Here is an 8490-nt window from a genome sequence, read left to right on the forward strand (position 1 = left end):
AGCCCCCTGCTCCAACCTCTCCTTGTCTGTCTCTGTCTGAACTTCAGTAGAGTGAAAGGGGGAGGTTAGTAGAGGGTGATGGCAGAGGGTGCAACATGGCAAACTCCATCTCTCCTGTTGATTAGCATTATGGTTCAGACTTGGACCAGAAATATTTATATTCATTTATTCGTAATTGTGGTAGGCAAATACTGGTCTTACAACAATAGGTTTTTATAAGGTAGTCACTTATAATTGGGATCTTTATTGAAAAGGTTTTTGGCAAATATATTTTCCATAAAGCATTTTTTAAACTAAATTTAATCCACATATATTTGGGTGAGGAGTAGACCAGAATAGAGATGCACGGATCTTCATATGGAATCAGCTATCCCCTCTGATGTAATTGCTAACATTACTTCAATCAATCCATCATCCACGTATCAATGATTGACACTTTGGTACTGAGAAGAACTCATCCACATTCTGAAGAATATGTGTTTTATTCATAAATATATACTTTGTCCTGATATTTTAAGTCCTGATACAGGATAAATTATTGGTCAAGATAGTGGATAAATGATGATGATCAGAATTTATGGTAGCAATGTTGTATGGTTGACATGTTGTATTGTGATTGTTACGAATCCCTTTGGCTCGACAGTCTAGGGGGGGTGGCAACGAGACCCGTAACATAACTCATGCAAATTATAACAGTGAAAAAGTAACAGTGAGAACAAAAAAGTATCAAGAGTTACACATGTTTAGTAGTGTCTTGGAGTTACCACTAGACCACAGGCTCTGCGCTGGTTTGTCTTCTAACATTGCAAGACAGTCAATGGAGTTTTAACATCAAGGTCGCAAGGCTTTAACATTAAGTTGACTAGAACTTCCAGAATTTGGTTAAAAGGAGGTTGTTAGCGAAACGATTCTGTCAGAAACGTCTTGATTCCTCCTTTTGAAATGTAAAGCTTATGAAATGTTGTGCATATACAAACTCTTTCTGGGTAACAAGCCATGTTCTTATTAAGTTGTGAGATTAGGACAGGATACAACAGTAGAACAAAATGGAAACAGGTAATAGCATTTTCCAGCTGTGACACCACTTTATTGCATCTTTCATTAAAAAATGTGTGAAATTGCAGAGTTGCCTATACTTGTAATAAGGTAATTGTCTTGTAAATGGTAACTACTGGTAATTACAATAGTTATTATCTACATCTTATTACCCAATTAGAAGGAATGTACTACCACAATTTGTTACCACAAAATCCATACTTTGAAGGAATAATTCTTAGTGTATTAAGACTTTGGGTTGTTACGGTTGACATTGCAATAGGTAAAATATCTCCCCTATTATCCCCTATGCTGAACAAGGGTGAGTAGCCAAAAGTATGTGTTCTTTATGAACACACTAAGTAGCGTCACATTAATAACATATATATTAGCTAAGGATTAATGACACATTGACAACGGGGCGACAGAAGGGCATATCAAGGGGAGGATTCAGGATATGCACGCATGACCGATATAGTTTTCACTTGTAATTAACCGATGTATATAAGCGACGAAACAGGCGCCCTTATTATTTTCGGTTCCACCAGGTCTTGTTGTGACTACGTCACGCATTTTCATATCTGAGTGAGGGGCCCAAACCCCAGAGGCAAGAGACAGTCCTCTGACATGGGAGTCCAAATACCAAAGTATTTTCCCACTTTGGTTTACTTTATTATCGTTCTTGATTTTTTGTTCATTTTTAGGCTCATGATAAGCAGGCAGATATGGTGCACAGTTTTTTTTATTTATAATCGATGCATCATCGGGAATTTGAGGTCATAAGTCTCAATGTCAACGGACTGGGGAGTGCCATCAAGAGAAGTAAGGTAATAGCAAAGATGAAACGGGAGAGAGTTGACATACTATTCTGTCAGGAAACTCACTTATCCACACCTGAACACGAGAAACTCAAGAAAATGGGATATAGGAACACTTTTTGTTCTTCTTACAAAATGCGTAGAAGGGGAGTTGCAATCTTGATCCCAAATTCAGTTAATTTTGAGTTTATGTCAGAAATAAAAGACAAGGAGGGTAGATTTATACTTGTTAAATGTAAACTGGATAACAAGGAAGTTACATTATTTAATGTATACGCACCCCCAGGGTGTGACATGGTCTTCTATAGGAAGGTGTTTGATTTAATTGCCACAGAAACCACTGGCACTCTTATCTGTGGAGGGGATTTTAACACAGTTCTAAACTCAAAATTGGACAGCACAAATCAAAATAGGAAAATTAGTCTAGTTGCTAAAAAGATCAATAGGATACTGCAGGATCTAGGACTGCTCGATGTATGGCGTGACACCCACAAGACCGATAAGGAATATACTTTTTACTCAGCCCGCCACACTGAATACTCCAGGTTAGACTACTTTTTTATGTACAGTGCAGATAGACACAGGCTTAAGGATTGTAGGATCGGGCAGAGCGACTTATCAGATCATAATGGAGTTTACCTAACTCTACACCTTGATAGCAAACCATGAAATACTATATGGAGACTTAATACAAGCATGCTGAATGACCCAGCATTCAACGAATCAATAAAGACAGAATTAAGTATCTATCTGGAGAATAATGATAACGGGGAAGTATCTCCTGCTACATTGTGGGATGCAGCTAAGGAAAGAGGAAAGATCATAGCCACATCATCTCTCAAGAAAAAGATTAAAGCACAGAAACTCCTGAAATTACAGGAAACCCTAAGGAACTTAGAACGATCTCATAGTCAATACAAAGACCCTCTTACTGTATATCACGAGAGATTCAAAAGGTAAAACAGGAAATTGACCAGATTTATAGAGACGAAGTAGAGAAAAAGCTTAGGTTCCTGAAACAACGATATTATGAAGCAGGCTCAAAGGCAACCAAATTACTAGCATGGAGACTCAGGAAACAACAAGCACAGAATACCATTTTCAGAATAAAAGACCCCAGAACAAAGAAGATCACATGCAAATTAGATGAAATACAGAATGCATTTGAATCATATTACACAAATCTGTACAAGCAACCAGAGAAGGCAGATGCACAGACAATAGAGCACTTTTTGAACTCACTTGATCTCCCCTCAATTGGGAGAGAGCAAAATGATAGACTAACTTTAGAAATATCCACCGAAGAAATTAATAAAGCAATATAAAAAGTCAACAAGTCTCCAGGCACTGATGGCTTCCCTTCAGAATGGTTCAAGTCCTTCAGAGAACAACTAACACCTCTACTTAAGGCCTGTTTTAACTGGACTCTGCGGGAAGGGGGTCTCCCACCGTCATGGAGAGAGGCCATCATATCTGTAATCCCAAAAGAGGGTAAAGATAAGAAGGAATGCAGTTCATATAGACCTATCACAATTCTCAAAACAGATTATGAACTATATGCATCAATAATAGCCAAAGGAATGGAGAACATAATCCCAGAATTGATTGACGGAGATCCAACTGGTTTCATACAAAATAGGCAGACACAGGACAATATAAGGAGAACACTACATGTCATGGACCACATTACTCAGAATAAGACAAGTGTAATATTAATCAGTCTAGATGCAGAAAAAGCATTTGATTCAGTGGGATGGGATTACCTATTCCAAGTTATGGAAAGATTTGGTTTCAACAAAGAAGTGATACAGTGCATCAAAACACTGTATTCATGTCCGACCGCTAGAATAAAGATGAATGGACATTTGACACGAACAATAAAATTAGAGCGAGGGGCAAGACAACGCTGTAATCTTTCACCCACGCTCTTCTCCTTGTACCTTGAACCATTAGCACAGGCAATAAGACAGGACCCAACCTTAGAGGGAATAACAATAAGAGGCAGTGAACATAAGATATTCATGCATGCTGATGACGTTATGTTATTCCTTAAAGACCCAGGCTCAAGTGCACCTAGATTGATGGATGTTTTACAAACATTTGGAACATATGCAGGTAATGTGCTTAACGTACACAAGATCCAAGCCATAGTATATAATTATACCTCACAGGAAGAGCTGAGGAGTAGGTATACCTTCCACTGGACCTCTTCATCCATTAAATATATTGGAGTATATCTACCAAAAGATACACCCAAACTTTATTGCATGAATTACGATCACATCAACAAGAAAATATATGATGACCTAGACAGGTGGAACTCACTTCCCTTAGATCTTAGTAGTAGAATTGAAACAATCAAAATGAACATCCTGCCGAGGTTATTGTATTTGTTCCAATCACTGCCCATAGAAATCCCACCTAAACAGTTTAGGGAATGGGATAAACGGATATCAAGGTTTATCTGGAACAGTAAGAGACCAAGAACTAGATATACAACATTACAATTACCAAAAAACTGTGGGGGTATGGCCTTACCAAACCTAAAAGATTATTATGTGTCAGCCCAATTGAGACCCCTGGTTTGTTGGTGCAATTCAGAATACGAATCCAAATGGAAAGACATCGAGACTACTTTGACAGAGATACCCATACAGTCAGTTTTGGGAAATAAGGACATGGTAATAAAAATATACAACAGACAAAATCAGTGGATTAATTTCTCTCTGAAGACATGGTTTAGGGTAGTTAAGAAAAATAATTTAGACAGAGAGATCAAACTGCTGAGTTGGCCCGCATATGACCCCAGCTTCATCCCTGCAACTCAGGACAGCAGATTTAAACAATGGACGCAGAAAGGCGTCACATCATTCAGTACAATTATAAGGAATGGGGCTCTAGATAACTTCCAGGACCTAAGTAAATAACATGGCTTGGATAAACAAGATTTTTACAGATACCTACAAGTTCGACATTATTTCTTAAGGGAGATAAAAGTGACTGACCCATTGGGCACCTCCTAACTTAATCCAAGTATTCACTAATGCATACAACTTGGGGAGTAACAAAAAAAAAAAGAAAATCTCTACTTGGGTATTCAATCCTCAAAGAAACATTCTACAAACTATATTAAAAATAAATGGGAGGAGGAACTTAACATTGAAATAACTGATGAAACATGGTTGAACATATTAGAGACTCAACAAAGCTCCACCAACTCAAGGTCATGGAGAGAATTCTGTTGGAAGAATGTTATACGTTTCTTCATGACACCTAAACTGAAATCAAAACAGGGCGGACCATTTAAACGGTTGAGAAATCTGTGTGTAAAACTAGTTAAAAAAGCTCAATCTGATTATTATGTTGATACAATATCTGAATGTACAGGGAACCCAGCTAAATTTTGGAAAGCTGTTAAATCACTGAAGGGTTGTATCATCTTTTCTCCCCAATAAATGAATTTAGATTCTGGCCTTATTACTGACAAAATTGATATCATTAATGCATTTACAGTAATCACCATTTTATCTCTGCAGGCTTTATATTTGAATGTATTTCAAAGTCAGCTCTTGAAAAGAGTAGTTTGGATGTAGATGGTGAAAATCTATTGAATGATACTGAAAATGCTTGTCAGGAGTTTTCTTTCTGGAAATGTACTGATAAAGAAGTCCTGGATGCTTTGTTAATAACATTAGACAAAAACAATCCACAGAGGCTGATCATTTGGATCCTGGTCTGCTTAAGTGTGCAGCACCCCTTATTGCTGGCTCAGTAGCCCACATTTTTATTTTTGTTTAACATTGTTATCAGGAAGTATTCCAAAAGCTTGGAAATCCGCATATGTGCTGCCACTCCATAAGGGTGGGGATACAAATGATCTTGACAACTATTGCTGTAACGGCAGCCTTCCTCCTCTTCACGAGAAGAGGAGGTGTAGCAGGGATCGGACCAACACGCAGCGTAGCCAGTGCTCAACATGTTTAATAGACGAAACCGTGAACACTTACAAAAATACAAAATAACAAACGTGGCAAACCGAAAACAGTCCTATCTGGTGCAGAGAACACAAAGACAGAAGACAACCACCCACAAATCCCAACACAAAACATGCTACCTTAATATGGTTCCCAATCAGAGACAATGACAAACACCTGCCTCTGATTGAGAATCATATCAGGCCAATTGACAATCCCCACATAGAAACACAAAACATAGAATGCCCACCCAGCTCACGTCCTGACCAACACTAAAACAAGGAAAACACACAAGAACTATGGTCAGAACGTGACAATTGCCCCATTTCAAGTCTACCTTCTTTAGTTAAAATTCTTCAATCCTTGGTTAATGTACAACTTTGTTCCTTTTTATCTGATAATTTTATTCTTAATATAAACCGATTAGGATTTAGGCCTGGGCATAGTACTACCACAGCAACCACACTAGTTGTTAATGATCTTGTTAATGCCTTGGATGCTAAAAAGAGCTGTGCTGCTTTGTTTATTGACCTGTCAAAGGCATTCAACATTGTTGATCATTCTGTTTTGCTGAAGAAATGATCAAGAGTAGGCCATGGGATATACAGCCTGTTTATGGTTTCAGAATGATCTTAGCGACAGAACTCAGGCCATCTTGATAGATGGGGTTAAATCAGAATTTCTTGAAATTCAAAAAGGTGTTCCTCAGTGTTCGATTCTGGGTCCATTATTGTTCAATTTGTATATTAATGACATAGGAAACACTGTTAATTTGTCTAGCATTCATCTCTATGCTGATTACACAGTTTTGTATTCCTGTGCCACCTCAGTGTAGCAGGCCATTCGTGAACTTCAGCACTTTGATTCAATTCAGAAATCACTTACAGATCTTAAATTAGTGTTGAATACAAGTTAAACCAAGCTCATGCTGTTCTCTAGGTCACAAAATGTTGACCCTGAGGACCTGCATATTTTAACTATAAATGGAGCCCAAATTGAGCTTGTTTCTCAATATATGTACCTGGGTGTCTGGAAGCATATCAAAAATCTGACTAAGAAGCAAAGATCAGAAAAGAAAACGGATGATTGCCATTATTGTTTTTGTTGTCATTACTGAATTATTTAATGTAACAAATCAAACATTAAACCCCATAACCAATTCATGGTAATTCATTTAGACCCGGTGTTTATTTGAAACCAGCGTTTATTTGCTGAAATGTGTGCCAATGTCTGGCTAAAAGGTTTCCATCAGCTAGCCAAGCTAGTTTATGTTAACTGGTAATTGTTATATAATTGTTGGTACGTTTTAGCTAACATTAGCTAACTAACTAGCTAGTTCAAGTTTATTTAACGTTAGCTAACTTTTGTTATTGAGAAATGTTAGTCCTCATTTAACCTGTTGAGGATAGAGGGCGCTATTTACACTTTGGGGGAAAATCGTGCCCAATTTAAACGGCCTCGTACTCTATTCTTGCTCGTACAATATGCATATTATTATTACTATTGGATAGAAAACACTCTCAAGTTTCTAAAACCGTTTGAATTATATCTGTGAGTAAAACAGAACTGATTTTGCAGCAAACTTACTGTCAGAAAGTGAAAAATCTAAAATCGAGGCTCTGTTCCAGGCCCTCCCTATCATTTCGCTTGAGATTTATGACAATACATGCACTTCATACGCCTTCCACTAGATGTCAATAGGCTGTGAGAGGTGAAATGGGGTCTCAATCTCTTTCTATGGGCAGCTTGGAATGACATGACCCCAGAATTTGTTTGTTCAGGAAGCGCATAAAGGTCACCAGTATTGGCTTCTGAAAAGCAATCGTTATAGACGTCTTATATCTCCGGCTTTGATTTTATTTGATAAAATAGACGTGTTGCGTTTAGACGTGTTGCGTTCTTTGCGTTTGGTGACGAAGGAGAGCTTAGCGCCACTTAGCTAGTTTTGCTTGCTCATTTGAGAGGGAAAAATGCCATTCTAAAACTAAACAACGATTGTTCCCGACAAAGGACCCCTTGTACAACATTCTGATGGAAGCTCAACAAAAGTAGGACCCATTTATGATGATATTTCATATATCTGTCAGAACATGTTTACTAATAGTTTGCACCCAGATTTTGGGCACTCTCTCGCCATAACGTAAACTGCATGTCGTAATGAAGTTATTTTTAGAATTCTAACGCGGCGATTGCATTAAGAACTAGTGTATCTATCATTTCCTATACAACATGTATGTTTTAGTAATGTTTATGAATAGTTATTTGGTCAGAATATGTGAGTGTCAGAAAAATATCCGGACGTTCTGGGAACAAGATGCTACGATAGCACAATGTATAACCACTGATTTCAGCTTTAAATATGCACATTTTCGAACAAAACATAAGTGTATGTATAACCTGATGTTATAGGACTGTCATCTGATGAAGCTTATCAAGGTTAGTCAAAAATTATATATCTTTTGCTGGTTTGTTACGATCGTTACTTTTGCTGCTGGTAAATGGCTTGTGTTTCGGGCTATTGTGGTAAGCTAATATAATGCTATATTGTGTTTTCGCTGTAAAACACTTAAGAAATCGGAAATATTGGCTGGATTCACAAGATTCTTGTCTTTCATTTGCTGTACACCATGTATTTTTCAGAAATGTTTTATGATGAGTATTTA

The sequence above is a fragment of the Salvelinus fontinalis genome, chromosome 3 (assembly GCF_029448725.1).
Source record: "Salvelinus fontinalis isolate EN_2023a chromosome 3, ASM2944872v1, whole genome shotgun sequence".
NCBI lineage: Eukaryota > Metazoa > Chordata > Actinopteri > Salmoniformes > Salmonidae > Salvelinus > Salvelinus fontinalis.